The sequence below is a fragment of the Lipotes vexillifer genome, unplaced genomic scaffold (assembly GCF_000442215.2).
Source record: "Lipotes vexillifer unplaced genomic scaffold, Lipotes_vexillifer_v1.1 scaffold668, whole genome shotgun sequence".
Taxonomy (NCBI): domain Eukaryota; kingdom Metazoa; phylum Chordata; class Mammalia; order Artiodactyla; family Lipotidae; genus Lipotes; species Lipotes vexillifer.
The window spans coordinates 84169-98058 of NW_006785319.1; positions in this window are offsets into that span (position 1 = coordinate 84169).

The window sequence follows — 13890 nt, forward strand, 5'->3', positions numbered from 1 at the left end:
GTCTATACATGAATAATTCTATTTTATTGCAGCTAAGGATCATGCTGTTTTATATCATGCTTTCTTTTACCTAGTTTAAAATACAGCAAGCACACCAAAAAAGTGCACAAAACAAATGTCCAATTTAAGCAGTTTTGGTAAAACAAGCATCTATATAACTACTACCCAGGTCAAGAAACAGAACATTGTCAACAGAGCCAGCTTTCTGGGCATGCAAACAGTGCAGAGGCACAGGGCAGAGGCTCAGAAGCCCACCCCTTCCTACCCCTTACTCTCTCCACTGTGCTTGTGGTTCAGTGCTCATCATCATCATGAAATTGTTAACCATTCATCTTTGAATTTCTGGGTTCTGGCGGATCTCTCCTTGACCATCTCTGCACTGGCCTGAGCACTCCGAGGTAACGCAGGGAGTGACCGCTGTGGTGCGCAGCCTCTCCCTCTCCCCGCCCCGCGCTGAGGTGGGGGTCAGGCCTCGGCTGCCTGTGAGGGTCTGCCTTTGACCAAAAAGAATCGCTATACCCAAGGGAGAGCGACGTTAAATAGCAAATTAGAAAACACCATGACAGGGAGAGAGAGAGAGAGAGAGAACGGAAGAAAGAAAGAAGATTTTTGCATTGGGTCCCACCAGTTGTGCCGCTGGCCTTGATTGACAGCCCTGAGTGACCACATGTGCTCCTCCTCCATCTAACCCTTCACCGGCCAGCAGCAACTATCTTGATTTCTGGTATTCACTACCTGCCTTTTCTTTATCATTTTACCGCACAATTATGAACTCTAAAAAGACATTTTAGTTTTTTTTGTGTTTTTGAACTTTTTTAAAGTGGAATCGTGTACTTCGTTATTGTTTTCTCTGGCTTCTTCACTGTCTTGAAGATCTGCTTGTACCTCGCTTAACTAGCTCTTTTCATTGTGGATGAATAAAATACACTTTATTTAACCATTTTATTGTTGATGGACATAGGGGTTGTTTCCAGTTTAGGGATATTAAAAGCAACCTTGCCATGATCCTTCTTGTACATGTGCCCTGATACCTCTGTGCTTACAGTTTAATAGGACAGGTATTTAGGAACAGAATTGCTGAGTCATAGAGTATGCATAGCTGCAACTTTACTGGGTACTTCCAAACTATGACACTTCCACAAGCCTTTTTTTTTTTTTTTTTCAAACGATCCAATGGATTTGTCTGTTATCTCGTGATTTTACACTGAGTGTTCCTGATTACTAATGAGGTTATATGTTAATTGGTCTTTGGGCTTTCCTCTTTGGAAGCTTCTGTTTAGGACTTCAGCTGTTCTGTTGGGTTTGTGACTTTCTATTGATTTGTAGTTCTTTATATATTCTGAATAAGAGCCATTTCTCGAAGTTATGTATTGCAAATATCTTTCCTACTCTATCACTTGCCTTTTGGCTGGGGTGGCGACTTTAGGTTAAAGTCTTTTAATTTTTTTTTTAATATTTATTTATTTAATTTGGTGGCACCAGGTCTTAGTTGAGGCACTCAGGCTCCTTAGTTGTGGCATGCGAACTCTTAGTTGCAGCATGCATGTGGGATCTAGTTCCCTGACCAGGGATCGAACCCTGGCCTGCTGCATCGGGAGTGCGGAGTCCTAACCACTGCACCACCAGGGAAGTCCCTAAAGTCTTTTACTGTGGAAAAAAATATATCAATCTTTTCTTTTATGACTGGTCATTTTTGTGACTTAATAGTTCCTTAGTATCTTAGTACCTTCAAAATCATGAAGATACTTTTCTATATTACCTTCTCACCAGAGTGTTTTTATCAATTTCATTAGAACTTTCAAAGGACTTATTTTAGTTTTGTTCATGGTTTCTATGGTATTTTTTTCTATTTCAGTTCTTCTCTTTTATTATTTCCTTCTACTTTGTTTATTTTGCTATTCTTTTACTAATTTCTTTACAAATATGTTCATTAGAAGGTATACAGTTCCCTATGAATACTATTTTGTCTACATCCCACACATCATAATATTATCTAAATTCCTTCATGATTATTTTTGATGCCTAAATTATTTGGATGGAGATGTCTTAATTTCCAAACATATACAGATGGTCTCGTATCTCTAAGTCCACTAAAATTTAATGAGGTTTGCTTTTTAACCAATATGGTTGATTTTTTAAAATATTCTGTATGTACTTGAAAACAATTTATATTGTGCTGTTAGGTCAGTGTTCTATTTATGCCCATTGGGTATTATTAAATGGACTAATCAGTCTTATGTATCCTTACAGACTTTTTGTCTCCTTGTTCCAACTAATTACTAAATGAAAATGTCCCACTTAGCTTGTAGATTTATTTCTCTTCTTAGTTCTGTCAATTTTTCCTCTGCATACGTTAAGATCATATTATTTATACAAATTAAAAACTGTTATGTAAACCTAGAACTGAACATTTTAACATTCTGTAGTGACCTTCATAATCTCTGTAATGATTTTAGCCTTAAATTCTATTTTGTCTGGTTGCTATCAATATAGTTACAACACCTGTCTTTTACTTAGTGTTTGCATGATATATTTTTCCATCTTTTTACTTTCAGCCTTTCTATATCCTGATGTCTTAGATATGTTTCTAAAACATGTGATTTTGCATATTTTCTTTTTAAATCTGGCCTGATAATCTTTGTGTTTTAACTAGGGCATTTAGTCTATTTACAGTTATGTAATTACTAATATATTTCAATATATTTAAACCCAAACATATTAATCCTTCACTTTTTGTGCTTTATATTTGTTGTGCCTACTCTACATTTTTATTCTCCTTTTTTTGCTTTCTTTTGGATTTTTTTTATAATCCCATTTCCCCCCAATTAGTTTGGAAATTATATACTCTTTTTCGATTCTTTTGACCCTAAAACTTACATGTTTTCATTACTTTTTTTAGCCCAGTATTAATCTTTACTTTGCCTTCTGTCTAGAAAATGCAAAGTTCCTTTCAGAATCACCTTTATTTTTTTTTTCTGGCTTCTTTAAAAAATTTTTTTCTGTCTTTGATTTTCTATGGTTTCACATAAAGTAAAATACCTTTTATTTTTTTAAATCCTGCTTGTACGTCATTGGGCTTCTTATAGATTAACTCTTTAATCAATTCTCAGAAATTTTCAGCCATTATCTCTTCACATATTGTCTGGGTCCTTATTCTCTCACTCATTTCGGGGACTCCAGTTTGATATATATATTAGGCCATCCCAGTGTATCCTCCATGTCTCTTGCTCTATCTTCAATATTTTTTATTTTTAATTTTGTGTCTCCTTCCCTCATTTGGGATGTTTCTTTTAACCTATCTTCCAGTCAGTCATTCTCTCTTTAGGTGTGCCTAATCTGCTCTAAAATTTACCCATAGTTTTTATACCTTTAACTATTCTATTTTCTAGTTTTATAATTCCCATTTGGTTATTTTTCAAATCTAAATTGTCACTTTTTATGATTTCCAGTTCCTTGACAAAATTTATAAGCTTGACTTATTTCCGTGAACATAACAAGCATAGTGGTATAAAGACTATGTTTGTTATCACGACATTTTGTCTGTTGTTTCTGTTGGTGCTGTCTAATTCTTGACCCTTCTTTCATCCTATTATCTTTGATTGTTTTCTATTCATTTTATTTGAAAACTTAATTATGGAAATAATTTGAGGCATTGGATCATGTTCTGTTCTTCAAAGAGGAGTTTCATTGCCTTCTTTCAGGTCATTAAGGGTTCCAATAGTCCTGAACCCATGCTTGAGGATTTCTGAGTCAAACAAATGATTATAGTCCATATCCCCACCTTTGGCCTATGCTTCTTGGGGGTCCTGTCACAGAGTGGGGCATATTTCACTAGGGTTACCCTCCTTAATGTGTACTGAACTCACGCCTAGATCCAAGTGACTGCCAAATGCTCAGCTTTTTTCTCACCTTTCTTAAGTTGCTTGTTTATGACTAGTGCTGTTTATGTTAAAACAACATCTGCAACCTAATAGTGTTCGGAGCCTAACATCTTGGTCAGCCCATCTCTGCTGCTTCCACCATGATTTTCTTCTCACCAGAATGTGAGGCATACAAAATGCAGAGGTAGTTCCCACGTAATGCTGGAGCTTGCTCTACAAATACAAAACTATCTATGGCTGACTACCAATTTGGAATGGTATTAATCTTCAAAAATAAGTTGAACGTAGCTTTAAATCCTCAGGATCAAAACAAGAATTCTTGGGACATCTCATCCATAATCCAACTAGATTATGATAAGATCCAATAAGACCTTCTTAAACATTCCCGTACAATGCTCTAGTTTCCTGGGTTCAGGAGAAACATTTTACTAACAGTTTTCTTTTTAGCATATCAAAATAAAATGCTGCCTCTCTGAGCCTCTTGCACTAAAAATTTTAAATCTAAACTGTAGGCCTTATATGATTTTCCATTAAACTACTTTGTCACATTATCTTCTAGACATAGCCTTAATGTCATAGTAGGTGTGAACATCTATATAATTGGCTCTAATTAGGCTGGTGATAACCAGAACATTCTTGTTCATTATCTAAAGCCAGTAATCATAGTACTTTCAGAGAATTTCTTCATTTCTTTTGAGAACAGGGGAGAAAAATCAATTATATCATCAATCTATAAGAACTTGGGGTCTGCTTAGTTCTTAAACCTCTTATTCCTTTTCTTGAAATCTATCCACAGCAACAAGGAGGATGAAAATAAGTTCATGGAAACTGAATTTTCAGCAAACAGCTGACTAACAAAACCCCAAGGCTCCAAAATTACATGTGAACACTGCAGTAGGCAACTGAGACCAGAAGCACAGTGCAGCAAGTGTACGTAGGAATTCAAGAAAACATTTTGGGAGAGATATGAGATTGAACAGGGTCCAAATACCCAAGAGGGAGAGAGAGAGGATAGAAAGTGCCTAATCAGAGATAGCAGATCTTAGAAAGCACCAGTAAAATAACTTTCTAAAAGTGATAATATTATTTTGGAAGGCAAAGCCTCGGTCCCTGCAGCCTGTGAATGAATCAGGAAATTGAGAACTGTGTGCAGAAGCTTTTCAAAGCCAGGTTAGGTACTGAGAGGCAGAGGAAATGTGATTTCACAGAGTTGCCATCTTTAAAGGAAGTAAGTTTTTTGCTATAGCAATGGAGGAGAGAGCCCACGAGAGATTAGTTCTGTAAAGCTGTCCTGGCCCTTCTTTCCACCTCCTGATAATACTCTAGGAAAATTCAACTCTTCCAAATATGAGGATTATGAAAATCATATGCACAATAGCTGCTCAAAAATACAGTAAGAAAACTGTGAAACAGAATAAAACGATTTTCTTGCAGAAGATGAAAATTTACTGGGAAATTGTTACCATAAAACAAATGAAATTTATAATTCAACATTTCAACATGAATTTGAAAAACTTAAACAATCCTAGCTATGAAGTAAAATCACAAAGAAGTAATAAACATAAGAGGTAGCTGGGAGCCAGACAATAGGTTATTAATGCCTACTTTTTATAAGAATATAATCAGAGAATTGAGTATTTTGACCTTTTGGGGATGTGTAGTAAAGAATTAACCTGGACTTCCCTGGTGGCGCAGTGGTTAAGAATCTGTTTGCCAATGCAGGGGACACGGGTTCGATCCCTGGTCCGGGAAGATCCCACATTTCGTGGAGCAACTAAGCCCGTGCACCACAACTACTGAGCCAGCGCTCTAGAGCCTGCAAGCCACAACTACTGAGCCCACGTGCTGCAACTACTGAAGCCTGCGTGCCTAGAGCCCGTGCCCTGCAACAAGAGAAGCCACTGCAATGAGAAGCCCGCGCACTGCAACAAAGAGTAGCCCCTGCTCACTGCAACTAGAGAAGGCCTGCGTGCAGCAACGAAGACCCAATGCCGCCAAAAAGAAATAAGTAAATACATAAATTTATTAAAAAAAAAAAAAAGAATTATCCTTACTGGTCTGGTCTTTGCCCTCATGTCCTGGGAGGTAATCTCTAGGAAGACTAGGTTTGTTTACCTGGGGGCCTTGGGCCACATGGTATCCTCTCTACGTCCAGAGGGGATGGAGACTAAAAATCAGCCATGAGGGCTGTCAACCATGTCTACATAACTGAGTCGCAATAAAAGCTCTGGAAACCAAGACTCAGATAAGCTTCCCTAGTTGGCAATATTCTGCGTGTGTCATTGCACATTGTTTCTGAGAAAGTAATGCTGTCCGTGACTCCACCGGGACAGGACAACTGGAAGCTTCACATTTGGACTTTTTCTGGACTCTGCCCTGTGCACCAATTCCTTTGGTTGATTTTAGTCTGTATCCCTTTGCTGTAATAAACCATAAGTGTGAATATAACCACTTACAGTGAGTTCACTGCATCCTTCAAATATATTATCAAACCTAACAGGGGTCTTGGAAACTGTGAACTCTGAAGCTGGTGTCAGATGTGAGGGTGGTCTCTTATGGACCACTTCCCTAACTGTGCAGGAAATTTTTGAAGTTTTGCCACAAAGTATGTAATCAGATTTTTAAGTCATGCCTACTGATAGGATATATTTTGTTTGTTCACAACAGACTCCTATGAGAGGTTGTGTGGACTATTTGTGTGTTTCTGTGAATTTTTGATTATAATACCAATAGTTCTTGCTACATTTGTTTTAATGCTGTTACCTTTAATGTGGGTGCTATATCTGGTTCATAAAAGGCCTCTTTTTGTTTAAAAAAAAAAGAATGAGGGTGAATTAGATACTGTTCTGATAAGCAAACATAAATAAATAAAGTCTTTTTTTTTTTTTTTTGCCATTGGCACCTTCTCAGTCCCACTAGAGAAAGTGTCACTCCTACATCCAGCAACAGTGCCTTCAGGGTGTGGCTACAATGAGGAATTAATATTCTTCAGTTACTCTTCTATTCATATCCTATGTTCTGTCACTTTAGCCACTTTCAATATTTTCAATTCTCTTGAAAACCTTCCTTCTCATCTGCTTGGCAAAACTCAGCTCTTGTTCAGTCCAGGCCTAGTGACCACTCTTCCTCCACAGTGTTTCACTGCAGGTCCTTCTGCCCATCCCTAGTGAGTACTGAATTATTAGTACTCAAGAGTATTGAAATGTCTCTGGCCTCCCATTCCACCATCTATCTCCTCATTTTCACCCAAAGACCAACCTGCTATTTAACAAGAAAATTGATACTAATAGAAATTTGTTACCTGTGCTTACCAACAAATCTGTATTCTAACAAAACTTGGCTTCTTTGGTGGAAGAGAGAAGAATCCTTTTATTTGTGTCCTAGATGTTATTACCTCTCACCTCCCTAAGTGTTTTGTCCCATTAGTTATCTCCCCCTCCATCCTCCATCTTCAGTCTTTTCCTACAACCTGCAAGTTGCTCAAGTTTCTTGCATGTTAAAACAACACCCCATACAAGCCAATCCTCCCCTTAACTCTAAGAGGCAGTCTAGATATCTATCTAAGCTCTCTCACTGCCTTAATAGTCAAGCTCCTTAGAAGGGTAGTGAGCATTTATCTCCAGTTCTACACCTCCCAGTACGTCCTATGCTTGAAACACTTCTTCCACTCTCTCCCCACCCCGCTGTTTCCCATCACCTACAGGATAAAGTCTGAGCCCTTCCAAAGTTGGCCCCTGCCTAGCTCTATAGCCTCTTTCTACCACTTCTCGCCTTGCACTCCACGCTTCTGCATTACTGAGCCACCCAGAACACACCACGCTGTCAAAAGCATCTGTGCTTTTGCGTGTGCTGTTTCCTTCTTTGGCAGCTGTCATCCCTTGCTTTTATGCCATCCATCTATTCATCCTTCAAGCACTATACTGGAGTCATCTTATCTCTGAAACCAGCCTCTTAGAAATTCGATGGAACCAAGTAGATAGTACCGGTACTCCTCATCTGAATCTTGAATCTATGTATAAAGAAGACCAAAAAATAGGGCTGGTAGAGAACCATAGGATCTCCTTTATTACTGATAAAGCTAATATTGGGGAATGCAGTCCCCCTCTGTAGGCAATAACAATGAACTGGTCAAATCAGAGGTGAGCTGGAAAACCAGAGACTGCCTTTCCTTTGCCACGTGGCAGAGAACAGAGCAGAATGTGTGCAGTCTGAGGCAGGCTGACTCCCAAGACGGACGGAGGAGAGGCTGGAAGAGGAATACCCAGTTTCTTTCCGACTCACCAGATAAGTCATCCCACCTCCTCAGGGCAGGAGTGAGTGAGAGAACTGAGTGAGGTAAGGAATCATTTCCCCTCCCCCACTGGCCATTCTGTGGGTTTCCTTCTGTTGGTCCACTGTGCTTAGACCTTAAGCCCAGAGTCCTCTGGGCATGGGGTTGTCCTCTTTGGGAGGAGCTCAGCATTCAACCAGGGTAATTTTGCTCCCACTTTCAGAAGTCTGTCCCCCTCTCAATACTCATCACCACCCCTTTGTGATTTCTCCTAGATCACAGAGTGTGTGGTGTAGGTCTGTTCCCACAGAAGGCTCTGAAATGGATCAAAACATGACATTAATCCAATCCCTTCCAAGGTCTATTCTGTGCCCAAGGCTGAAAATTCACTCTCTCTTCTATTTCCTACCTCGAATTCTATCTAGGCACGTTGTGACCATAGTAAGCAGAGACTCTTTACTGACTTAAAATTAAAACATAGATACTTCAATAATAAAACCACATTTGAATATAAACAACCTCCCATTGTCAAGTTCCCAAAGAAAAATTAAATTCTCTGCAAGTCAAGCCCCAGTCTTTAAGAAGTGCTTCCCTAATTGTCCTTACAAAGTCAATCTATGCCCTTAGAAACTGCATCTCAGTTCTCTAGATCCTGATTCCTTTTGGGGAGTCATTCCAGTCTGCCCCTTTGAGATCTTGCCTTTCTTCCTCTGTCAGATTTCTTTGGGCCACAGTCATTTTCTGATCTAATAACAGTGAAGGTGTTTCCCCATTTTATGAAGTTTTAAGAACACTTAGATCCAAGTGCATCTCCATTTCTCTCTTATACTTGTCTATCCTGGAATTCAAGATCTCATTTTTCCATTTTGCATCTTCCTAGCCTGTTCCCCCAGAAGCTGTCTCTTCAAGAGGTCAGATAGTCTCCTAAGGAAACCTCTCTCTTCCTCCAGTGCAATCAGCCCATCTTCCTTATTTAAAAAAAAAAAAAAAAATTTATTTAATTTTGGCTGCGTTGGGTCTTCATTGTTGTGCACAGGCTTCTTCTAGTTGCAGCGAGTTGGGGGCGGCTCTTCGTTGTGGTGCACGGGCTTCTCATTGCGGTGGCTTCTCCTGTTGTGGAGCACAGGCTCTAGGCACATGTGCTTCAGTAGTGGCATGCAGGCTTCAGTAGTTGTGGCTTGCAGGCTCTAGAGAACAGGCTCAGTTGTTGTGGCGCACGGGCTTAGTTGCTCCGTGGCATGTGGGATCTTCCCAGACCAGGGCTCGAACCCGTGTCCCCTGCACTGGCAGGCGGATTCTTAACCACTGCACCATCAGGAAAGTCCCCCATCTTCCTTATTTTGTCTCTATACTATTATTACTGTTCAGAAGACAAGACTGAAGCATACTTTTCAAGCCACCCTAGCTTCTCCTTGACTTTCTAAGCACATCTGATTCCTAGAGACAATATTCTAAGCACAGTCTTCTAAACTCCTTTTAACCTTTGGATTTGTAATCATTTCATTGAGTTATTTCTCTAACTCCAACTCAAAAAATGGCATAGTCTTTATAATAAGAACTCCCATTATTTATTAATATAAGTCCTCTCCCTTCCTATAAATGAAGCTACAATTTGACTGTAGCATGGCAGATAAAGCCATGGTCAGAACAAATGGAGTCAAAGAATTAAAGTCAATCTAATAGGTAATAAGTGACTCTCAAGAGGCTGTTGACAAGCCACAGGAATCCAGGAGGTTAGTACTGAATAGTTTCCTCCTTTGGCCCTGTAGGTAGACAAAAATAAAATACAAATGGGTAGGATTTAGATATGCCTATCCACATTGTCTAACTAGGCCTGGCAGTGACAATTTGGAGCTAGAAGTTCAAACATAAGTCCTTTATAACACACATGAAACTTGGGTGCAGGATATGTCCTTGACTATAGACCCAGCTGAAAAAATACAGTATAAGCAGCAAATAATTGACTGCCTCTCATGTCTGATGGGTTGGTATAGGGGAAGACTCTTTCACCTACAATCATGTTCTTGTTTATTAGGGTTTCCACAGGCTGTAGAAATCAGCTGACTTGTGGGGGGCTGCACATCCACAAGTGGGCAAAGGTGCTGCTGTCTGCTAAGACTCCTGTCTGCCAAGGTCCTCTTGGCCTTCCCTTTACTGAGGCCTCTGAAGGTCTTATAAGTTTGCTGAGCCTAGCTTGACCTGTGAAGCTGAGGCTTCACTTGCTTAGGCCAGCCAGCAAGGCCCACCTGTCTTTGCTGGAGGTTATTTGCTTGTTAGAGGCATTTTCTTTGCTGGGACTCATGCATGCTTGCTATGGCTAGCAGGGCTCTTATAAAAACAGCTATTTGCCTATTACCGTAAATTTCAGTAGCCCACCAAAGTGAAAGACCCACAGGACCTAAGAGTTAAAGATACCCTCAGAGAGCACAGCAGTTAAAAGCAAACTGTGTGAGTGTAAACATCTACCACATTACAGAGTATGAGCCTCCAAGGCCAAGGTCAAGAATTCATATGGTCTGGGCTCAAAAACTTCAAGCTACATTCCAAGTTCACTCCAGAAGTCTCAGTCTCTGCATGTTCGGTCTCCATCCACCTCACTTTTTGTCTTATTTCTTGATGATTTTGGCCAATGCACCAGATTTGGGGACCTTGAAGGGGCCCATTAAATAATATGAAGCAATAGGGAAACAAAAGACATCATATATGGAGACTGAATATTCCCTTATTTCTGATATATAGAGAATGGACTTGTACAGCAGGCAACTGAACTTAATTTGAAAACCCCAGAATCAGAGAGCTAACCTTTCAACCAAAGGCCACACCCACACTGGACTTTGAAAAAGAAGGCATGGAGGCAGAGAACAGAATGCATATTTCCTGAAAGCAGCGTGCTCCTAGGAGAATAGGGAAAAGAAGTGGCTGGGCTGCCCACACCCAAGTTCCTTTTCTAAACTCTCCACTTAGACAATTCACTCCAACTCCCTATGAGTGATTTTTTTATCTATTACCAAAAAATGCCATTATAAACATTCCAGTATATGTTTATGGGACTATGTTTACATATACATAAGCATTTCTGAGGACATAGACCTAGGAGTAGAATTTCTGGGACATAATTATGTCTACGATCAGCTTTAGTAGATGCAGTCAAATGATTTCTGAAAGTGGTTCTGACCACCAGAGTCTAAGAGTTAGATGCTCAGCATCCTTGTTGACATTTTGATATGTCCAGTTTTTAAAATTTTATCCATATGGTGACATATAGAGGTATCTCATTATTGTTTTAATTTACATTTCTCTTACAGATGTGGAGCATATTTTCACAGCTTTATTGGCCGTTTGGAAAAACTTTCTGTGAAATGTCTGTGCAAGTCTTTTTGAACATTAAAAAAATGACGTCTTTTTCTTACTGATTTGTAGGAGTTCCTCATATTTTCTGGATATGAGATCTTTGTTGGGTATATTTGTACTGCAAATATCTTTTGTCCCTCTGGGGCTTGCCTTTTCACACCCGTAATTGCATGCTTTGATGAACAGAAGTTCTTAATTTTCATAAATCTTGTTTATCAATGTTTTTCTATGTGATTAATGCTTTTTGTGTCTTATTTAAAAATTTTCTGCCTACTGCAAGGTCATGAAGGTATTGTCCTGTTATCTTCTAGAAGCTCCGGTTTTACCTTTTACATTTAGAACTGCAATCCACCTAGGACTGATATTTGTGTATGATGTGAGGTACTTCAATTTAATTTGTCTGTGAGGATACTCAATCTAGCACGATTTATTTTTTTTAAATGTCATCCTATCCCCATTGCACTGCAGTGATTCTTTTGTCATAAATCAAGGCATTTTATATATGTAGGCCTCTTCCGTTCCATTGATCTGTATGTCTATCTTTTCACCAATACCACACTGCTTAGCTACTGCCACTTAATAATCATCTTGATATATGATAGTGTGTCTTCCAACTGCATTCTACTTTAATATTACCAGCTTTTCTTGGCCTGTTGCATTTCTACATAAATTTTGGGATCAGCTTGTCAAATTCTTTAAAAATGTGCTGGGAATTATATTGCGATCTCACTAAATCTACAGATGAATTTGGATTTTTAAAGAATATTTAAAATTTTACTTTATATTATACATATATATTACTTTACATATTACACTGTTGCTTTCTTTCCAGTTCTTTTACTTATGGAGGGGGCAGGGGGAAAAGAAGGGAATGCTTTATTACACCGACCAAGACCTCCAATACATGATTGAGTACAAGTGTGATAGTGGATCTCCTTGTCTCATTCCCAATTTCAGGGGAAAACTTACTTCAACATTTCACATTAAATACAATGTTTTCTGTAGGGTTTTTGGAGATATATTTATCAGATTAAGGATGTTCTCTTGTATTATTACTTTGCTAAAAATTTTAAAAATCATAAATGGGTGTTGTATTTTATGAAATGCTTTTACTGCATTTGGAGATGATTTTGTGATTTTTTTTCTTTTCAGTCCATTAATGTAGCAAATCACAATGACTGATATTTTTGAGTGTTAAACTAATCTTGCATTTCTGGAAGACTACCAAATTTGTCATCATGTTATCCTTTTTCTGTGTTGCTGGATTTATCAATATTTTGTTCAGGATTACTGCCTGTAGGTTCATAAGACACTGGCCTGTAATTTACTTTTCTTGTAAAGTCCTTGTCAGGTATTGTTACCAATACAGTAGCTAGATTTAGCAAATAAAAGTGTGGGACACCCAGTTAAATTTGAATTTCAAATAAACAATGAGTAATTTTTAGCATTATAAGTATATCCTGTGCAATATTTTATACTAAAAAGTGTTCATTGCTTATATGAAGTTAGTTTTAATTGGGCAACTCTAGTACCAAGGTTCTGTTTACTTCATAAAACAAGTTCAAAAATGTTTCCTCTTTTTGTATTCTCTGGAAGAGTTTGTGAACTTCCTAAATGCTTGCTAGACTTTACTGGTGAAAAAAATATGTGCCTGGAGTTTTCTTCATGGGAAGGTTAAGTACAGGCTAAGTTTATTAATAGATGAAGGACCATTCAGATATTCTATTCCTTCACCTGTCAGTTTTGTTAAGGCACGTTTTTCAAGGAATTTGTCTATTTGGCCTAAATTTTCCAGTTGACTGATCATGATATTTCTTATCTTTTAATATGTAGGGACTTTAGTTATATTCTCTTGATATGTTGATTCTTTTGAGAAATGTTCTTCTTGTCTCTAGTAAGACACAAATTTGACTTTGTTTGATATTAGGGTAGCTATACTAGATTTCTTTGGCTAATGTTTTTATGATACATCATTTTCCATTCTTTTACTTTCACTTTTTCTGTGCCATATTTATGGCATATCGTTTAAACAGCAGCGGATTGGGTTTTGCTTATGTAATAAATTTGACAATCTTTGTCTTTCAATCGAATTATTTAGTATATTTAATAATGCACTTGAATTTTAAACTACCATCTTGCTGTGTGTTTCGCATTTGTTGCATTTTTGTTCATGTTCTTCTTTCTTGCCTTTTTAAAAAATCAATTAAATATTTTTTATTGTTCCATTTCCCCCTCCATTAGCTCGTTATTATAATTTTTAAAATAAAACTTTTTGAGATAATTGCAGATTGTCATACAGTTGTGAGGCACATTATAGAGATCCTGTGTACATTTTACCCAGTTTCCTCTTTTTTTTTTTAATGTTTTTTTTTTTTTTTTTTTTTTGGG